This window comes from Zingiber officinale, chromosome 8A, assembly GCF_018446385.1.
Source record: "Zingiber officinale cultivar Zhangliang chromosome 8A, Zo_v1.1, whole genome shotgun sequence".
In the NCBI taxonomy this organism is placed as follows: Eukaryota; Viridiplantae; Streptophyta; class Magnoliopsida; order Zingiberales; family Zingiberaceae; genus Zingiber; species Zingiber officinale.
The window spans coordinates 97074946-97097577 of NC_056000.1; the positions used below are offsets into that span (position 1 = coordinate 97074946).

The 22632-nt window shown below is 38.5% G+C and overlaps 1 long non-coding RNA gene across 2 annotated transcripts; it reads right to left on the reverse strand.

The window, feature by feature from the left end:
- Positions 1-9751: 9751 nt before the first annotated feature.
- On the reverse strand, positions 9752-12323 carry LOC122012158. Of its 2 annotated transcripts, none has more exons than XR_006120151.1 (3): positions 12289-12323; positions 11178-11327; positions 9752-9888 (listed from the first exon to the last, which is right to left on the reverse strand). It is a non-coding gene; the product is annotated as an uncharacterized LOC122012158 (long non-coding RNA). The 2 variants fall into 2 exon arrangements; XR_006120150.1 differs by lacking the exons at positions 11178-11327; positions 12289-12323 and adding exons at positions 10454-10512; positions 10644-10691 and having other exon boundaries at positions 9812-9888.
- Positions 12324-22632: the final 10309 nt, after the last annotated feature.

The window sequence follows — 22632 nt, forward strand, 5'->3', positions numbered from 1 at the left end:
AATTTAGTTCCTTATTTGCTTAAAAAATTGGCTAAATCCAACATCCGGGTTAAGTCGCTCCAAAAGGAAGTAATAGCCTTTGAGGAAGCGACTGACTCGAGTTCTTTAACTGAGTCAGTTCAAGTTGGAAGTTCAACTCAAGTCCAACAACTTGAGGAAGAAAATTCCAATTTGAAAACTCAAATTAAAGAACTCAAGGATACGTTAGAACGCTTTACGTTGGGTTCCAAGAATTTGGATCTGATTCTTGGAAAACAGCGTGCCGTTTACAACAAATCCGGACTTGGATTCAAGCCCAAAACTAAATATAGATCATATCTGTCGTTGGTAAATAGAAATAAAAGGAACCTAATTCAAGCATGGGTCCCCTAGTCCAACCTAGTTAATCAAATTGGACTTGGATAATATTGGGTCCCCAAGGATCAGGTCCACTACCTCGATAGACCATATCGATGCTATGATCCAGGTGGAGCAAGAAGGAAAACAAATTTAATAAATTAAATTCAAAATTCATAAATCTAAAATTCACAATTAAATTAAAATTCAAAAATTAAAATTCGAAATTTAATTAAAATTCAAAATTCGAAATTAAAATTCAAAAATTCAAAATTCAAATTACAAATTCAAAATTCGAATTCAAAATTAAATTCAAAATTTGAAATTTAAAATTCAATAGAAGTAGGATCCAGAATAGCTGGCACTCCCAACTAAATTACCCGACTGGGTAACCGAACTTAATCTACCCGAAATGGGTAAACAAGAGTAGACTACCCAGCAGGGTAATTAAGGTTAGATAAAATAGGCTAGGTTTAACTTTACTAACAGTACTGGTGAAGTTTTTGGATGATAGTACGTTAGGGAAGCTTGGGCATCGCATGTCTAGGAAGATATGGCTTCGACCTGGTGCATTTGGCCAAGTGGAACTGACCGAAGCTACCCTTAAATGGATCCTAACTAGTTAGACCAAGTTTTAGTATTAAGTTCAATGGATAAGACTATTTGGAAAACCTCGAAGGCATGGTTACTTTAATGAGTTCCTTGTGACTCACCATAGCCTAGAAGTTTATCCAAAGAATGCTTACTTGTTGAACCCAAAGCTAAACCTGAATCTAACACAAAGTTAAACCAACCCCTTAAACTGAACCACAATTCATCTCACCACAATTATAGATTACCTGATTGAAACTTTAGATCGGGTGAGATGACTAAGAAATTAAAACTAAAATTAACTTAAATCAAGTTAATTCAAAATTAATTTCAAAATCTTTAAAACTTAATTTCAAAATCATTTCAAAAATCTTTTGAAAATCAATTTCAAAATTATTTAAAAATCATTTCAAAATCTTTAAAACTTAATTTCAAAAATCTTTTGAAAATCAATTTCAAAATTATTTAAAAATCATTTCAAAAATCTTTTGAAAATCAATTTCAAAATTATTTAAAAATAATTTCAAAAATCTTTTAAAACTTAATTTCAAAACATTTCAAAAATCTTTTGAAAATCAATTTCAAAATTATTTAAAAATCATTTCAAAAATCTTTGAAAAACTTATATAAAAATGCTTTGAAAAATCTTTTGAAAAACTTATTTAAAAATCCTTTGAAAATTCATTTCAAAAATCTTTTGAAAATTCTTTTCAAAATCTTTTAAAATTAATTCAATTACTGTCAAAATATTAATTTAAAAGGATTTAAAAATATTTAATTATCAAATTCTGATTGCTAAAGTTAACTCTAATTAATTTTCAATAAATTCTCAAAAGTTTAGCATTTTCTCATTTGGAACTTAAATTTTCAATATTTTCAAATAATCTCATCTCAAACTCATTCATAAGCTGCACATGTTTGATAATCTAGAATGGATGAGCTGGAATTAGGATAATATAAAGTTCTTCTTATGCTTGTACTCTAAGACCCTAAGAATTTAATTTGGCATTAATTAAGGGGGAATGAACAGAGTCATGCTAGTACTTTAAGGCTAAACAAATTCCTTTAGGGCTCTGATACCCAATCAAGTTAAATAATTTAATTTGATTCATGCTTGGACACCTAAACTCAAAGAAGTTATTAAGGCATTAACTTAAAATTTAAATTATCTATGCAACAATTCTTTTCAAACACCTTATGAATTGAGCTAAGTACTTCACCTAAATTTTTTTAAGTCTGAGCACTTAACTATGCTACCCTTTAGGGGGAGCTTAAATTAACTAGACTATTTCTCTCTTCTTAATTCTTTTTGATTTATGTCAAAGGGGGAGAGAAAAGTCAAAGTTAAGAAATCAAGAATGAAAGGGGGAGCATAAACTTTAAATTTTATTTATGCATTGATGCTTCTGGTTAACTTTCATTATTTATTCCTTTATTTAAAAGTTATGTTTACTTAACTTTGAACCAAGATTGCCATAATCAAAAAGGGGGAGATTGTTGGTGCAGAGAGCACCAGATGATCGAACCTGAGTTTTGATTATGGCAAAGGGCTCAAAGTTAAGTGGTGGTGTTATCTAACAAAGTTCATGGAGCTTGCAGGAAAGTCCTAAGTGATACTTAGGCAAAAGTCCTAGCTGCGGTTAGGCAGGTAAAAACCCTAGGGGGTGGTAACCCTAGGTCATAGGGGGTGGTAACCCTATGCGGGAAGTCTTGGCAGGTCGATGGCTTCAGGCAAAAGTCCTAGTGGGTGGTAACCCTAGGTGAAAAGTCCTGGTGTCGCGAACCAGGTGAAAGTCTGGACTAGCCGGGAAGCGGATGTCCAGCAGAAAGTCCACAAGCGTCGAGTGCCGAGCAAAAGTCCAGTCGATCTGGAGGATCGTACTGGCAACAGGTAAATCTCGTGAGTGGAGTAGGTGAGGACGCGTTCCCCGTAGAGGGAACAGTAGGCGTCGGGTCGACCTAGGATTTCCGGTTGGAAACCTGAAGTCAGACTCGGACAGTCCAGAGACTGTTAATACTTCATTTATAATATCTATTGTATTATGTGCTAACTTTGTGCTGCAGGGTAGTGTTTGGGACTAACGTATCTTGCAGGTGCAAAGGAGCAACTTAAAGCCTCAGATGAACAGTGTCCAAGGCGCCTCCATGGAGCTTGGAGGCGGCTGGCTGCGAGAAGCTGCTCAAGGCGCCTTGATGAACAGTGGAAGGCGCCTTGAACAGATGAAGGCGCCTAGTGAACAGTGGAAGGCGTCTTGAGTTTGTGATAAGATTCGACCAGTTCGCTCCTCATCTCCCCGGCTGACTCGGCTGTTCAAGGCGCCTTGGTGAACAGTAGAAGGCGCCTTGAACACCCTTTATAAGGGGTTTCGACCGGCAGCTCCTGACAACAACTTCCAAGCAATCTTTCTGCTACAAGCTGCTCACGAGACGATCCCGAAGTGCTGCTACGAGACACCGACGACCCGAAGCTCCGAAATCTTCATATTACGATATTGTCGTCGGTATAACTATACTTTTTCATTATACTTAACTGTATTACTTGTACTCTTGTCGAGCTTATAGTTGTTGCCCACGGAAAGTGATCAAGGATTGCGGGCCTTCGAGTAGGAGTCGTCACAGGCTCCGAACGAAGTAAAGTCTCTTGTCTTTCTGTGTGGTTGTTTACTTTCCGCTGCGTTACTTCTCCGATAATAGAACGATTTTAGCCACGAGCGCTATTCACCCCCCCCCCCTCTAGCGCGTCTCGATCCAACAGTAATCACCTTTATAGTCCACCCAGTTACGGGTGACGTTTGATGAAACCAAAGTACATAACTCCTTATGTAGGGAACCATGGTGACTTCAGGTCTAAGGACTAGTAGTCATACTAATAGCCACATGAGAAAGTATATGACACTCATATAACGATCCATGATACTTTCTCATGGTGGGTCATTCAGTATACATTCTCTAATGCATACCCATGTGTCAACTTGATATCTCTATATCCATGACTTGTGAGATCAAGTCATCGAGTTGACCTACATGCTAGTCTTATTGCATTAACATTGTCCCTGAATGTTAATACTCGACTAGGAATGATTAAGAGTAGTGTTCCCTATATCATATCACTATCGATTCAACCAATCGATTGATATAGGTAAGAACCTTCTATTCAAGGACGTTATTATACTTAGTTTATTTGGCATCAATACAAGTAAGTATAATAACCAAAAACCAAATGCCTTTATTTATATAGAATATGATACAACAAGTCCATAATACAATCATCAAATGATTGACTCTAGGGCTCTAGCTAACACTTCTCACATTTGTACTAATGTACAGGCATTGTGAAATAGCAGGGCGTTGACGAAGGGCGAGATAGTCCTACGAGCAGGCAATGGAGCATGGGTTGCTGCTGTTGCTATATGAACTTACTTTCTATATCTGCCCTCTGGGCTTGTAATAGAATTAGATGAATGTTGTTATGTGCCTGCTCTTACAAAGAACATCATTTCAGTCTCTTGTTTGGACAAGAAAGGCTTTTCTTTTATAATAATGAACAAATGTTGTTCTGTTTATTTAAAAGATATGTTCTACTGTAGTGCACCTTTGATGAACGAACTCTACATTCTAAACTTAGAGAACCCCATCTATAACATAAGTACCAAAAGGTTCAAGTCAATGAAATGAACCAAACCTATCTCTGGCATTGTCGCTTAGGTTATATAAATAAGAATCGCTTATCTTAGCTCCATAAAGATGGTTTGCTGGGCTCATTTGATTTCGAATCATATGAGACATGCGAGTCATGCCTACTGGGCAAGATGACCAAGACTCCCTTTAGTGGACACAGTGAACGAGCGATTGACTTGTTAGGACATATACATAGTGATGTATGTGGCCCTTTCAATGTCGCTGCCAGAGGTGGTTATAGGTACTTCATCACATTTACTGATGATTTCAGTAGATATGGTTATGTGTATCTGATGACACATAAATCACAATTCTTTGAAAAGTTAAAAGAATTCAATAATGAAGTACAACCCCAGCTAGGCAAGTGTATTAAAATACTTCGATCAGATCGAGGTGGTGAATACCTTAGCCATGAGTTTCGTGACTATCTAGCTGAGTGTGGGATCCTATCCCAACTCACTCTTCCTGGAACACCACAGTGGAATGGTATGTCCGAAAGGAGGAATCGTACTCTATTAGATATGGTACGATGTATGATGAGTCACACAGATCTTCCTATATCCTTTTAGGGATAAGCTCTAGATACAGCAACCTTCACACTTAACCATGTTCCATCCAAGGCTGTGATAAAGACACCATATAGGATATGGACTGGGAGAGATGCCCAGGTGTCTTTTATGAGGATTTGGGGTTGTGAGGCTTACGTTCGACGTCAAGTCTCGAGCAAACTGGGACCCAAATCTGTTAAGTGCTATTTTATAGGATATCCCAAGGAAACAAAGAGATATTGCTTCTACATTCCTAGTCAACACAAAGTGTTTGTGGCTAAGACTGAGGTATTTCTAGAAAGAGACTTTGTTTCTAGAAAAACTAGTGGGAGTATGTTCGATCTTGAGGAAGTTCAAGATATGGACCATAGCACTGAAGCCTTGATGGAAGTTGAACTGGAACCACAAATTGTTGTGGATGATGAGATTGTTCCGCAAGGAGTTGCGGAACAACAACCAGTTCAAGTAGACCTACCTCTTTGCAGGTCTGATAGGGTACGTCGTCAGCCTGAGAGATACTCATTTCTCTTGTCTGACCATGATGATGTTATGCTCATTAAGAATGAGCCTACCTCCTATCAGGAAGTTGTGATGCGACCAGATTCTGAGTCATCGCTAGAGGCCATGAGATCCGAGATGGAATCTATGTACACCAACCAAGTATGGGCTTTGGTTGATCCACCTGAAGGCGTCAAACCCATTAGGTGTAAGTGGGTCTTTAAGAGAAAGACTGACATGGATGGACTTATTACCTATAAGGGTCACTTGGTAGCTAAAGGTTTCAAGCAAATTCATGGTATTAACTATGATGAAACCTTTTCTCCAATAGCGATGTTTAAGTCCATTCGGATCTTGCATGTTATTGCAGCATACCACGATTATGAGATCTGGTAGATGGATGTCAAAACCACGTTTCTGAATGGAAACTTGCTCGAGGATGTGTACATGACACAACCTGAGGGTTTTGTAGATCCAAAACATACCGGCAGAGTATGCAAGCTGCATAAGTCCATTTATGGACTAAAGCAAGTTTCTCGGAGCTGGAATCTTCAATTTGATGATTCGATCAAATAGTTTGGTTTCATTAAGAATGACGATGAACCCTGTGTCTACAAGAAGGTTGTTGGGAACACAGTTGTCTTCCTTGTATTGTATGTGAATGACATACTACTCATTGGGAATGACATCCCTTTGCTGTAGTTTGTAAAGACTTGGCTAGGGAATTGTTTCTCAAAGAAGGACTTGTTAGTTAGAGCCCTAGAGCCAATCATTTAATGATTGTATTATGGATTTGTTGTATCATATTCTTATATAAATAAAGGCATTTGTTTTTTATTATTATACTTACTTGTATTGGTGCCAAATAAACTAAGTATAATAGCGTCCTTGAGTAGAAGGTTCTTACCTATATCAATCGGTTAGTTGAACCGATAGTGAGATGATATAGGGAACACTACTCTTAATCATTCCTAGTCGAATGTTAGCATTCAGGGACAATGTTAATGCAATAAGACTAGCATGTAGGTCAACTCGATGACTTGATCTCACAAGTCATGGATATAGAGATATCAAGTTGACACATGGGTATGCATTGGAGAATATATACTGAATGACCCGCCATGAGAAAGTATCATGGATCGTTATATAAGTGTCATATACTTTCTCATGTGGCTATTAGTATGACTACTAGTCCTTAGACCTGAAGTCACCATGGATCCCTACATAAGGAGTTATGTACTTTGGTTTCGTCAAATGTCACCCGTAACTGGGTGGACTATAAAGGAGATTACTGGGTATGTAACGAATTATGCAAAGGGATGTGAGTGATGTAGATGGGATTTATCCCTCCTATATGACGGAAGTGACAACGATATTCTTGATAGAGTGAGACCACGAAGTGCATGGTCACGAAGTGCATGGCCTATTAGATTGATTAGAGGATGATGACATGGTCTATGCCTCACATTGATCAATCTAGATGTCTAGGATAGAAGGACACTTGTCATATATTGTATGGAGTCACAATTAGTAGTCACAAGGTGATGTTGGATCTCGACATTCTTGTAACTTGGCCAGTAATGATGTTTTGCTAGATACCGCTCAGTACTTATGCTCCTAAATTGGTTTAGGGGCATTGCCAACGTTATAAGAACCTATAGGGTCACACACTAAGGACAATTAGATGGAGATTAGGTTCATATGATGAACCAAGAGGATTAGATTCATTTGATGAATCAAATTGGATTAAGAGTAATCCTAATTGGGCTAATTGAGTTGGACTCAAGTTGATTCATGTGTTCAATCAGTATAATTTAGATTATGACTCATTGAATCAATTTAATTAAATGAATTAGATTCATTATATTAAATTGGCTTGAATTAAATAGTTGGATTAGATCAACCATGAGAGAGATTAAGTCAAGTTTGACTTGACTTGAGAGGAAGAGGAAGAGTCAAATTTGACTTGACTTTATTCCACATTATTTGCGACTTGGCATTAAGTGGCAAATGATAAGGTGCCACATCATCATGTTTAGCACATGTGTGTGCCACCTCATGGAGGTTACAAATCTCTTTAATGACCACACTTAATGCAAAATGGGGGTTACACTTTTGTGAAAGTGGTCGGCCACTTTTGTGAAGGGAATGAATTTATTTTTCATTCAATTGTCATTTACATATTCTTCTTCCTCAAGTGCTCTCTCTTCTTGCTCTTCCTCTCCTCTCTTGGCCGAACACCATCTAGGTGCTAACACACCTATTGTTTGGTCTTCTCCACCTAATTAGTTCGTGTGGATACTTCTAGAGAGTTGTCTACTTTGACAACTTGAGATCCAGCATCACCTTGGACGAGCAGGATACGAAAAGGGCACGCATTGAAGGTATAAAGGGTTTCCTCTTTGTAAATCTAGTGTACATCTAGATTAGAAACTCGTACTCATAATTTTTGTTTTATTTCTACTTCGCACGGATCTAGTGGCTTGGGGCTTCGGGGTTTTTGCGACCCGAAAAAGTAATTTTCGCGGCCCGAAAAACCCAACAGTGGTATCAGAGCCACGTACGAAGTTTGTACGAGTTTAGTTTTTGTTTTTATGAAAAAAATTTAGTACTATAACATTCTGTAAATTTCTGATTTTTAGAGTTTTTATGGGTATTTTTCTCATAGAAGCGAAGCACAAGTGTTTCGACACTTGTAGGCTTCGACTACCGAGAAGTTTTTCCCGAAACGACAAGGTTTCGCCCAAAAACTTTTTGGGACAGCTGACTAAGGTGCTTTTGGATCGCTTAGGGACACTCTCGATGGTTAGATCGCGGGTAGGGGCGCTGCCCCTGGCCCCGCTAGGGGATTCATTCCGCGATTGCGCCTGAAAACCGTTAAACGGGACCGCTGGGAAATTTTACTCGTAAAAATTGTAAAAATTAGTATTAAAATTACAGAAAATTATGGAAATTAAATAATTTAGAATAATGTATAATTTGTGATAGTCATGGCCCAAAAGACCCAATCTGATTGGATTTGTGTTGTAATTCATATTACGGCCTACGCGCCGTTATTTGTGTTGTGCGTGTTGTATATTTGATTCGCTACCTGCGCGTCGTTCCTTTCTCTATTATTTATTCTTGTTGTAAATTAGTTTAGAATCGAATGTAACTCGAGTTTCAAAATTATATTGTACAAAATTGGAGCGGTGGAAGGTCCACTCGAGACGGAGTTACGAGAAGGGCGCGAGCAACACAAGGTGGTCAAGGGAAGGAGCTTGAGAAGCTGTTGACCCTAGGTTGACCATCCGATCTTCTCATTGGCTTGAGAAGATCGTATTAGGGCCATGACTAATCACAAATTAATTTAATTAATTGTTTGTGTATATGTGATGCATGATTAAGTAATTAATTAGTGCCTAACGATTAGATTAGATCTAAGTCGTGCACATGATGCACCTTTCGATTAGATTAGATCTATCGAGTATATGATATGCATCATCGTTTAGATTAGATCTAAATCATGTCAACTCTAATGCCTACCGTGCCGTGATACCTATCACTACCTCGATCATATGTATTGTTGAATCTGCCAAAGCAGAGCAACACACACTACAAGAAAAAAAGCTAATAGACAACGCTTTTAAAGCGTTATTTTTGTGTATGAAAAAGCGATGTTAAAGGCACTGCTGTTAAAAGTCTACTCAACGACAACACTTTTAAAGCGTTGTCGTTTGTAGCAAAGACAACGCTTTAACAACGCTTTAAAAGTGTTGTGTATTTTTTGCAAAAACATCTTTATTACAACGCTTTAAAAGCGTTGTTGTTTTTTGCAAAGACAACACTTGTGCAACGCTTTAAAAGCGTTGTCTTTAAAAAAAAAATTAAAAAAATCTATTTACAAAATCATTTTTTTATATTTACAAAACTATTAATTTTCTTTTACCATGTCTAAATTCGAATTTGACATATAAAATAGCATTAATTAGCTCAGCTAATGATTTCAAACTCGTACCAAACAATAGAATTCAACTACAAAGTATTATTATTTACAGGAGAATTCAACTATATATGCACAAAGACAGAATATTTCTGTTTCAAAGTAGTTAATAACATTCAAATTTAAAACAAAAAAAAAGCACAAAATAGCTAGCTGGCCTCGAAGACAACGTTCTGTATGCGTACTTCTACTAGATATATTGATCAAAATGGATTGACGGCTTGAGACTAGGACAAAACACCTACCACTGTGTATCTGTCACAGAAAATAATACCATCAGTATTATGCAAAAGAAATTTTCTGTGGTAATAGATGAAAATAAAGGTCACAGTTCACACCAAACAATAATTTTTAATAAAAAAGAATTAAGCATAAAATAACGGGGAATAGAGCTAATGAAAAATACATGTGCTACTTTGTTTCCGCCATGGAAATACAACAAAAAGAATAGCATAATTGGAGATGCTAGGGAAACCACTATGAGATGTAAATACATAATTAGAGATGCAGTGCAAAAAGAACAGCATATATTTCATTTGAGTTCTTACACATGACTAAAGTCGAAATCAGCATATGTTCTGATTTCTTTGGTTTGCATAACTTGTAGCTTTATCAAACACAATTTGACTTGAAATTTTCCAGTAGCAAATGTAGTTTTCTAATGTACTAAACTATACATATAAAATATGGCTTTGATTCTAGAGTGCAAATAAAGGATTTAAAAATTTAACATGTCAACATGAAGGTAGCAAAAAACCATTTTTGAACCAGTAAACATGGTATTTTCTACAAGATATTGAAGCCAACTATTGGATATTACCTGCCCTTTGATCGAGCATCTAGAAGTTGATGAGTTCTGTCAGTCATATTTTGTTTGACCTGAAGAGGTACGACAATCCCAAATTCATATTCCTATACTCATCTGATGTTTTTGGGCCATCAAGAAGGTAATGAACTTACATAAACTTTAACTAAAACAAGGTAATGAACTTACATAAACTTGAACGCACCTACTCATAAATATGATCTTGTATACATTCTACCAACTTCGATCGCACCTCATCAATTTCTTCTCGAGAATACTCCGCTTTTGTAAACTGTGAACATTAATGAAAAAAAATCAACATTGACTTTGCAAATTTTAAATAGTTTATTTCAAATAATTTGAGACATAAGCAAGAAAACATTACTATAGATAATTTCAACTTCTTCAACAATTTGTCTCATACTGCTGGAGGATGTACTGTGCTGAAGAAGTCTCCTGCCATAACAAGTTAAAGAGCAAATGCTAGAAAGCTATGTTTAACAAGGAAAATATGAGTTGAAAAATAGGATGAATTTATCAAATTATGGAAGGAAATGTGTCATGTATTTTTATTATCAAATCCTACAAATAGGAATTTTACTTGAGGACCCGGAGAATGTAAAAGTCAACACGATTAGCATTTCGTCAGACAAGTTGCATTACCATGATTAAAATAACCGTAGTAAATCATGTGAAATATGATATTATTACCACCTAGATACTATTAAATACTCACAACCTTCAGAATTGCCATAGTAGTAGCCCTTTTCAATCTTCAGAATATAAGGTCACCAATGGCAGAAATGACTTGTGCCGATCCTAAGCCATCAGCGGATGCGTGGTTGAACCTTAGAACAATGAGGAACCCACCACATGTGAACTTAGTAACCTGTTGTTTTAATGCAAGCACCAAAGTTACTTAGGATCAGATAACCGCAGCATTGCAACATCCAATTGATCCTATTATTCTCTATGATGACGCAGAAGTCATGCTTAAAGCTAAGAGAGCTAGTTACACAAATGGTAATCTCCATGATTGAGGCATAAATAAATTAATGTAAGCATGGTCTGATTTCTTTTCTAGCATCAATGTGGATTCTTGTTGAAGAAGATAAGCATAAATTGGAGACAAGAACAAGACATGAGTTTCAACTACTCGAGTCTGCAATGCTAGTCGGAAATACTCTAGCTTTTGTTCTGGCAAAGAGAATGTCTAAATTTGAATGCAGAACTAAGTTGATTTAGAGCTAACGTTATTTTTTTCTCTTTTCTAAAAACAAAATTCCAAAACAGGATATATTTACGAGTAAATCTTGATGATATATTAGAGAAGTTGGATGATTTGGATAATCTCTCAATTAAGACTACAAGGTTGAACTTAGATGGTTCGTTCAACAGAACTAATGGTTCGTTGAGGAAGAAAAGAACATGCTAGTCATCAAACCAACTGGGTTCCACTGTTCTTGTCATTTCTTCAAAAACCTTACTGCTGCAGTTTCAATGTTCCAGCGGTGGATAACCACTGTTTCAGCAGATTATCATTAAGGATAAACAATGTAACTTAGATTGAAATTTAGGATAAGTTATGAACTTTGACCCGATCGAAGTCCTTCTTGCTTCCAGATCTAGAACTAAAGATCCAGGGGTTTGAATCTTTCTAGCAACAAATCGATTTGAGAAGCAAACTAGTAACAAATCTGGAGCATTCAAGTGAATCAAACAAAGATTTCAGGTTATTCAATTTCTATTCCGCTTGATCTAGCAAGAATGAAGCCGCGGGTTTGTACAGTCCTAAATTGTGTTGGCTCTCTGTTATTTTTTCCATTTCTAAATACAGTAAAATTGCTTACCTGAATCATCATCAAGGTATTGGCAGGACTGGTCTTGAGATCGGTGTAGGGTAGGATGTCGTTCTGCTCGAGCATCATGGGGCGCTACAGATAGTTGACGTCGGCAAGGTTGCAATTGGCGGAGGCGGCCATGATCCAGACGCCCTCCCCAGTGCACTCGATCCGGGGCTCGCAGCCTTCCAGCTGCACAATCCGGTCGGTGATCGGGTAGTACGGAACCAGGGCCAGGGCCAGCGCCTAGCAGATGACCTCAGCGGGGTTCTGGCCGTGATTGTAAATGTGGAGGGAGTCGACGAGGCCACGGTGGGTCGGGTATCATCCGATCTAGTCGAGCGTTAGCGATCCCGGAGGCGTCGGCTCCGCCGGTCGGACGTAGCCCTCGGAAGTCTTCCTGATGGTTAAGGTCATGTGCTCCGCCGCGGGCTCTCCGACCTCGGTCTTCCCCGCGACCGTGATGGAGAAAGTCCCCTCGCAACCTCCTCCCTTAGCACCGAGAAGAATCCTTGCTTCTTCACCCCGCGACCGTGATTAGGGCATTTGCGTGAAGGAATTCAGAGGAGAGGAGGTTCGCGGAGAGGAGTTCGCCGGAGAGGGGTTTGCTGGAGAGGAGGTGAGAGGAGGAGTTGGAAGGAGAGGGTGTGAGAGGGGTTCGGGAAGATAGGCATGAGATGAGGAGTTGTGAGAGGGGTTCGGGAAGATAAGCATGAGATGAGGAGTTGTGAGAGTGAAACCTAAGGGTACTTGATCCAACGGTTTGTATTATCCCAGATTTAGATGAGGGTTTTACAATACAGAACACTTTTTAAAAATCGTTGTCGTAGACACTAAAAAAATACTAATAGACAACGCTTTTCAAAAAGCATTGTGTTTGACCCATAAAAATCACTAATAGACAAAAGTTTTTAAAAAAGCGTTGTTTATTAGTAAGAAAATAAAGAAATAGACAACGTTTTTCACTTAAAGCGTTGTTAAAAAGAAAAATACAATGCTTTTTAAAAAAAGCGTTGTCTTTTAAGTGTTGTAAAATCCCAATTTTCTTGTAGTGACATATTATCTAGGTAGGGTACGGAGGGAAAATCTTGGTCCCCCTTATCAACGCATGGGCGAATACAAACTCAATTAGATTGAGTATTCCTAGTTAACTCAGTTGGATCGAGTACAACTATAGGCATTCTTCCAACAGTTGGAAATATAGGACATAATCACATTTATATTAATTCTTGGGCGTATTAGCCAAAGCTAACTCAAGTTTTAATATAACTACAGATAATGATCCTATAAACAAGAGTTGCATAGAGATGTAACTGATAAATCGTTACCTACCGATCAAACTAAGTCTTGGCCGATTTAGCCAAAGCTAACTCAAGGGTTAGTATGATGTGGATCTTGTCCCACATGAATTATAGAATTCAGTGGGAGCATCATTTAGTTAAAGACCTAATTAAATGATTTAAAAGAATATGATATTTATTTTCTGCATTTTTCTGTAGTAGATAACCATAACGTCGAATACGAACACTTTCTCCCTACTTTCTGTCCTTGAGAAGGACAAGCTCAACGGAGCAAATTTCCCGGACTGGTACAGGAACTTGAGAATAGTTCTCACCCAGGAACGTAAACTGTACGTTTTGGAGCAACCCATTCCGGAGGCACCTCCTGCCAATGCCACGCGAGCTGACAAAGATGCTTACAAGAAGCATCAAGATGACGCATTAGATGTGTCCTGTCTAATACTCACGACAATGAACTCTAAGCTTCAGAAGCAACACGAGTTAATGGGCGCTTACGAAATGGTTGAACATCTTCGTCAACTGTATCAAGGACAAGCGAGGCATGAGAGATTTGAGATCTCAAGGGTACTATTTCAGTGAAAGATGTCAGATGGGGCTCCTGTAGGCCCATATGTACTCAAAATGATTGGGTACATAGAAAACCTACAGAGGTTGGGATTCCCGCTTGGCCAAGAGCTGGCCACTGACCTGATTTTGCAATCCTTGTTAGATCGTTATAGTCAGTTCATGCTAAATTACAATATGAACAAAATTGACAAGCCACTGCCCGAGCTGCTAAGCATGTTAAGAACTGCTGATATGAACTTTAAGAAGGCAAAGCCCCACTCTGTTCTGATGGTTCAGAAACACAAGGGCAAGGGCAAGCCCAAAGGCAAAGGAAAGTCCCAAGCCAAGGGCAAAGGCAAGGCACTGAAGCCTAAAGGAGGGGTCGCCAAGGATGCTACCTGCTTCCACTGCGGTCAGACCGGGCACTGGAAGAGGAACTTCAAGGTGTACCTGGAAGATCTTAAGAAGAAGCGAAGTGAGACTTCCATTTCAGGTATAGATGTTATAGAAGTCAATCTATCTATTTCTTCATCATGGGTATTAGATACCAGATGTGCATCTCACATTTGTACTAATGTGCAGGTGCTGAGAAATAGCAGGGCATTGACGAAGGGCGAGGTGGACCTACGTGTAGGCAATGGAGCACGAGTTACTGCTGTTGCTGTAGGAACTTATCATCTATCTCTGCCCTCTGGACTTGTATTAGAATTAGATGAATGTTGTTATGTGCATGTATTAACAAAGAACATAATTTCAGTTTCTTGTTTGGACAAGAAAGGTTTCTCTTTTATAATTAAGGACAAATGTTGTTCTGTTTATTTAAAAGATATGTTCTATTGTAGTGCACCTTTGATGAACGGACTCTACATTCTAGATCTTGAAAGCCCTATCTATAACATAAATACGAAGAGGTTCAAGTCAAATGACATGAACCAAACCTATCTCTGGCATTGTCACTTAGGTCATATAAATGACAACCGCTTATCCCAGCTTCATAAGAATGGTTTGCTGGACTCATTTGATTTTGAATCTTATGAGATGTGCGACTCATGCCTACTAGGCAAGATGACCAAAACTCCCTTTAGTGGGCACAGTGAGAGAGCGACTGACTTGTTAGGTCTTATACATAGTGATGTATGTGGCCCTTTTAATGTCGCTACTAGAGGCGGTTATAGGTACTTCATCACATTTACTGAAGACTTCAGTAGATATGGGTATGTGTACTTGATGACACATAAGTCAGAATCCTTTGAAAAGTTCAAAGAATTCAAGAATGAAGTACAGAACTAGCTTGGCAAGAGTATTAAGATACTTCGATCAGATCGATGTGGAGAATACCTTATCCATGAGTTTCGTGACTACCTAGCTAAGTGTTGGATTCTATCCCAACTCACTCCTCCTGGAACACCACAGTGGAATGACGTATCCGAAAGGAGGAATCATACCCTATTAGATATGGTGCGATCTATGATGAGTCACACCGATCTTCCGACATACCTTTAGGGCTATGCTCTAGACACGACATCTTTTATACTCAACCGAGTTCCATCCAAGGCCGTGATAAAGACACCATATAGGATATGGATTGGGAGAGATGCCCAGGTGTCTTTCATGAGGATTTGGGGTTGTGAGGCTTACGTTCACCGTCAAGTCTCAGACAAGTTAGGACCCAAATCTGACAAGTGCTACTTTATTAGATATCCCAAGTAAACTAAGGGATATTACTTCTACATTCCCAGTTAGCACAAGGTAGTTGTGGAAAAGACTAGGATCTTTCTAGAAGGGGACTTTGTTTCTAGAAAGACTAGTGGGAGTACGTTCGATCTTGAAGAAGTTAAAGATATGGACCATAGCACTGAAGCCTCGATGGAAGTTGAACTAGAACCACAAAGTATTGTGGATGATGTTGTTCCACAAAGAGTTGAGGAACAACAACCAGTTCAAGATGCAGGTCTGATAGGGTACGTCGTCAGCCTGAGAGATACTCATTTCTCTTGTCTGACCATGATGACGTTATGCTCATAGAGGATGAGCCTACCACCTATCAGGAAGCTGTGATGAGACCAGATTCCAAGAAATGGCTAGAGGCCATGAGATCCGAAATGGAATCCATGTACACCAACCAAGTATGGACTTTGGTTGATCCACCTGAAGGGTAAAACCTATAGGGTGTAAGTGGGTCTTTAAGAGAAAGACTGACATGGATGGACTTATCTATAAGGTGTTAGCTAGAGCCCTAGAGCCAATCATTTGATGATTGTATTTTGGACTTGTTGTATCATATTCTATATATAAATAAAGGCATTTGGTTTTTGGTTATTATACTTACTTGTATTGGTGCCAAATAATCTAAGTATAATAACGTCCTTGAGTAGAAGGTTCTTACCTATATCAATCGATTGGTTGAATCGATAGTGAGATGATATAGGGAACACTATTCTTAATCATTCCTAGTCGAGTATTAACATTCAGGGACAATGTTAATGCAATAAGACTAGCATGTAGGTCAACTCGATGACTTGATCTCACAAGTCATGGATATAGAGATATCAAGTTGACACATGGGTATGCATTAAATAATGTATACTGAATGACCCGCCATGAGAAAGTATCATGGATCGTTATATGAGTGTCATATACTTTCTCATGTGACTATTAGTATGACTATTGGTCCTTAGACCTGTAGTCACCATGGTTCCCTACATAAGGAGTTATGTACATTGGTTTCATCAAACATCACCCGTAACTGGGTGGACTATAAAGGTGATTACTGGGTATATAACGAATTATGTAGAGGGATATATGTGATGTAGATGGGATCTATCCCTACAAGTAGACTCACTCGATCAAATGAGCTCAACATCTCATGTGGACTCATTTGGGCATGGCCATGCACTTCGTGGTCTAATGAGGTATGCCACCTCATGGAGGTTACACCTCCCATTCCATTTAATGTGGCCGGCCACATTAAATGAGGGAGTTATGTGTGTGGCCGGCCACACTAAAGGGTGGAGGGGGTTTTCATTTGGTGGTATTCATGAGTGGTAATTGCTTCTCCTTCTTCCTAGCTTCTTCCTCCTCTTTGCTTGCTGTTGCCGAGAGTTTTCATGGAAGGAGAAGGTGGTTGAGTGAGTTCCAAGAGAATAAGGAAGAGTGAAGGTCACAAAGGAGGATACAACTTCTTGAGTGTATGAGATTCTTTTTGCATCCTCTCTTTTTCCTTCCTTTCAAATCCTACCCGAGAGCCCTAGAAAGTGCTAGCACACTTGGGGTGCTCTCTTCTCCATCCTTGAGTGTTAGAGAACACATCTTGTTCGTGTGGATATCACAATAGAGTTGTCTACGTTGACAATTTCGAGATCCGGCGTACCTTGGACTTGCGGGATTGCGAAGGGCACGCATCAAAGGTATAAAATGTTTTTCCTTTGTAGATCTACTGTAGATCATAGTTTGAAACTCGTACTCATATTTTGAAATCCATCCTTCGCACGAGATCCAGTGGCATGGGTGATTCGGGGTTTCCGCGACGCGAAAAGCGGTTTTCGCGGCGTGAAAAACCCAACAGTGGTATCAGAGCCACGTGCGAAGCAAGTACTAGTTTAGATTCATATTTTTATGAAAAATATGGATCTGTAAACTTTCTGTAAATTCATGTTTTTATAGTTTTAATGGGTATTTTTCTCGTAGAAGCGAAGCACAAGTGTTTAGACACTTGTAGGCTTCGACTACCGAGAAGAATTTTCCGAAACGGCAATGTTTCGCCCCAAAATTTTTTGGGACAGTGGTCTTAGGCGCTGTTAGATCACAAAGGAACCCTCGCGATGGTTAGATCGCGGGTAGGGGCGGTGCCCCTGGCCCCGCAAGGGGATTCGTTCCGCGATTGCGCCCGAAAACGCTAATCGGGACCGCCGGGAAAAATTTACTCATAAAATTGTAAAAATTATAAAATAATTGCAGAAAATTATGAAAAATATATAATTTTTAATTATATATTAATTTTGTGATAGTCATGGCCCAATCGACCCAAATTGGATTTGGAAATGTGTTGTAATTCATAATACAGCCTGCATGCCGTTATGTGATGTGCGTGTTGTATTTATTTTATTTTATTTTCTCGACCTGCACGTCATGCCTTTCTCTTATATTTTGGTTGTAAATTAGATTTAGACTCGAATGTAACTCGAGTTTCAAAATTGTAATGAAATTTTGAAGCGGTGGAAGGTCCACACGAGACGGAGTTACGAGGAGGGCGCGAGCAACACAAGGTGGACAAAGGAAGAAGCTTGAGAAGCTGTTGACCTTAGGTTGACCATCCGATCTTCTCATTGGCTTGAGAAGATCATAGTAGGGCCATGACACAATCATAAAATAATTAATTACTTATATGTATGTGATGCATGTTTAATTATGTAGTTAATTAGTGCCTAGCGATTAGATTAGATCTAAATCGTGCACATGATGCACCCTTCGATTATATTAGATCTATCGAGTATATGATACGCATCATCGTTTAGATTAGATCTAAAACCATATCAACTCGTAATGCCTACCATGCTGTGATACCTACCACTACCTCGATCGCATGTTGTTGTTCAATCTGCCAAAGCAGAGCAACATATACTATCTTGGTAGGGTACGGAGGGACAGTCTTGGTCCCGCCTATCAACGCATGGGTGAGTACAACTCAATTAGATTGAGTATTCCTAGTTTACTCAGTTGGATCGAGTACAACTATAGGCATTCTTCCAACGGTTGAAAAGGTAGGTCAAAATCACGTTTATATTAACTCTTGGGCGTATTAGCCAAAGCTAACTCGAGTTTTAATATAAATGCAGATTTTAACCTATAAACAAGAGTTGCATAGAGATGTAATTGGTAATCGTTACCTACCGATCATACTAAGTCTTGGGCGTATTAGCCAAAGCTAACTCAAGGGTTAGTATGATGTGGATCTTGTCCCACATGAATTATAGAATTCAGTGGAAGTGTCATTTAGTTAAAGGCCTAATTAAATGATTAAGAATATGATATTTATTTCTGTATTTATTTCTGTTGTAGATTATCATGATGTCGAATACGAACACCTTCTCTCTGCGATCTGTCCGTAAGAAGGACAAGCTCAAAGGAGCAAATTTCCTGGACTAGTACAGGAACCTGAGAATAGTTCTCACCTAAGAACGTAAACTGTACGTTCTGGAGTAACCCATTCCGGAGGCTCCTCCTACCACTGTCACGCGAGCAGACCGAGATGCTTACAAGAAGCATCAAGATGACACGTTAGATGTGTCCTGTCTTATGCTCGCGACCATGAACTCTGAGCTTCAGAAGCAACATGAGTTGATGGGCGCTTACGATATGGTTGAACATCTTTGTCACCTATATCAAGGACAAGCAAAGCACTGGAAGAGGAACTCCAAAGAATACCTGGAAGATCTTGAGAAGAAGAGAAATAAGATTTCTACTTCTGGTATACATGTTATAGAAGTCAACCTCTCTATTTCTTCATCGTGGGTATTAGATACCGGATGTGCTTCGCACATTTGTACTAATGTACAAGCGCTGAGAAATAGCAGGGCACAACGAAGGGTGAGATAGACCTACGAGTAGGCAATGGAGCACGGGTTGCTGCTATTGCTGTAGGAACTTACCATCTATCTCTGCCCTCTGGGCTTGTACTAGAATTAGATGATTGTTGTTATGTGCCTATTTTAACAAAGAACATTATATCTGTTTCTTGTTTGGACAAGAAAGGTTTTTCGTTTATAATAAAGAACAAATGTTGTTCCGTCCATTTAAACGATATGTTCTATTGTAGTGCACCTCTGATAAACGGACTCTATATTCTAGACCTTGAGAGCCCTATCTATAAAATAAATACCAAGAGGTTCAAGTCAAAGGACATGAACCAAACCTACCTCTGGCACTGTCGCTTAGGTCATATAAATGACAAGCACTTATTCCATCTCCATAAGGATGGTTTGCTGGACTCATTTGATTTTGAATCTTATGAGACGTGCGAGTCATGCCTATTAGGCAAGATGACCAAGACTCCCTTTAGTGGGCACAGCGAAAGAGCGACTGATTTGTTAGGACTCATACATAGTGATGTATGTGGCCCTTTCAATGTCACTGCTAGAGGTGGTTATAGGTACTTCATCACAGTTACTAATGATTTCAGTAGATATGGTTATGTGTACTTGATGACACATAAGTCTGAATCCTTTGAAAAGTTCAAAGAATTCAAGAATGAAGTACAGAACCAGCTTGGCAAGAGTATTAAGATACTTCGATCCGATCGAGGTGGAGAATACCTTAGCCATGAGTTTCGTGACTATCTAGCAGAATGTGGGATCCTATCCCAACTCACTCCTCCTGGAACACCACAGTGGAATGGTGTATCCGAAAGGAGGAATCGTACCCTATTAGATATGGTGCGATCGATGATGAGTCAAACAGATCTTCCGACATACCTTTGGGGCTATTCTCTAGACACGACAGCTTTTATACTCAACCGAGTTCCATCCAAGGCCGTGATAAAGACACCATATAGGATATGGACTGGGAGATATGCCCAGGTGTCTTTCATGAGGATTTGGGGTTGTGAGGCTTACGTTAGACGTCAAGTCTCAGACAAATTAGGACCCAAATTTGACAAGTGCTACTTTATTGGATATCCCAAGGAAACTAAGGGATATTACTTCTACATTCCCAGTCAGCACTGTTAGAGTGTATACTGAAAGCCTAAGCTTTTGTATACATTTATTTTGAATAAAGAATCACATTTGGTCAAATTGTCTACATTTGTTGTAGTTGTTCAATTAATTTATATTGTAGATAACATTGTATGTGGTGTCACATACAGAAGATGATGTTATCAGTACCTTATAAATTATAAACAGTAGCTCACGACCAAAATGGAAAGGAACAAACCATTGGAAGGTCATAGTGTAATTAGGAATTAGTTTATCTTAACTATATAATTACACTAGTACACTTAGAGTGTATTGAGTAGGACCATTCGAGGTCGTTTCTTCTATACTGACTTTATAAAGAAACAAAGACCTCAGTTATTATAGAAGTGTGTGCTCTTAATCTTAATATAATAACAAACACATATATTTGATATATATTTTTTTAATTTATCAATGGGTGAGATTTAGTTCGATAAATCAATAACCCTGATATGTTGGGAAATGATATCACTTATAATGTGTGTTGTTGATTATAGAAGGAAACTGTGTCCTAGTAATCTAGGTTGATAATGCCCCCAAGATGAGCTCATAAAGATTGTCATGTTAAACGCTGTATGTGGACTTAGTCCGACATGACAATAAGGTTGAGTGGTACTATTCTTGGATGAAGATATTAATTAAATGAGTTGTCAGTAATTCACTTAATTAGTGGACATTTGACATCTTAAACACAGGGAGACTAACACACTCATAATAAGAAGGAGCCTAAAAATATAATTTGGGATTGGTGCGGTAGTTCAATAATAGTTCTCTAGTGGAATGAATTATTATTGATAAAATTAAGTTGTGTGTTCGGGGTGAACATGGGATGCTTAATTTTAGCGGGAGACCAAAACCAATTCCTCCTCTCGGTCCCTATCATAGCCTCTTATTTATAGAGTACTATACCCGCCTATACCCACCTTCATACCCATGAGAAGGGGGCCGGCCAAGCTAGCTTGTGGATCAAGCTAGGGCAGTCCAAGCCTTGATTCATGGGTAGCCGGCCCTAGCTTGAACCCAAATTTAGGTGGTCGGCCCCATTAAATTTAAAAGAATTTTAATTTTAAAATTTTCTTATGTGGAAGATATAATTTATTGGAGAGAATTAAAATTAAAATATCTCTTCTACAAAAGATTAAGAAAAGTGATTAGATTTCTTTCCTTATTTGTAGATAGTAATGATGTTTTATTTTTTTCTCTTTGAAAATTATTCACATGTTGAAAAATTAAAATTATAGAAATTTCTTTTTATCAACCATGAAGGGATTATAAAGGGAAATTTTATTTTTTAAAATTTCCAAAGACAAATAAGGAATTTTTAATTATTGATTAAAAATTGTCTTGTTTGCTCTCCATGAGGTGGCCAGCCATGATGAATTAATTAGGAAATTTTATTGAATTTTTATTTATTAATTGTTGTCAAGGAAAGTTAAGGAAATTTTATTGTAATAAAATTTCCTTATTTACCAAAGCTAAGGAATATAAAAGAGGGGGTTGGGGTGCCTTCATGTGACACAACCTCTATTATTCTTCTCCCTCTTTTCTTCCTTGGTGTGGCCGACCCCTTCAAGCTTTCTCTTCTCCTTGTTGTGGCCGAACCTCTTCTCCAGTTTGGAGATCAAGTTGTGGTCGGATACAAGCTTGGAGAAGAAGGAGAGAAAGCTTATATCCCTTGGAGCATTGGTGGTGTTTTCTCTTCATCCTTGGAGGTGCACTTGCGTTGGCCGAATCTTACAAGGAGGAGAAGAAGGTGTTTTGGTGGTTTCTCATCT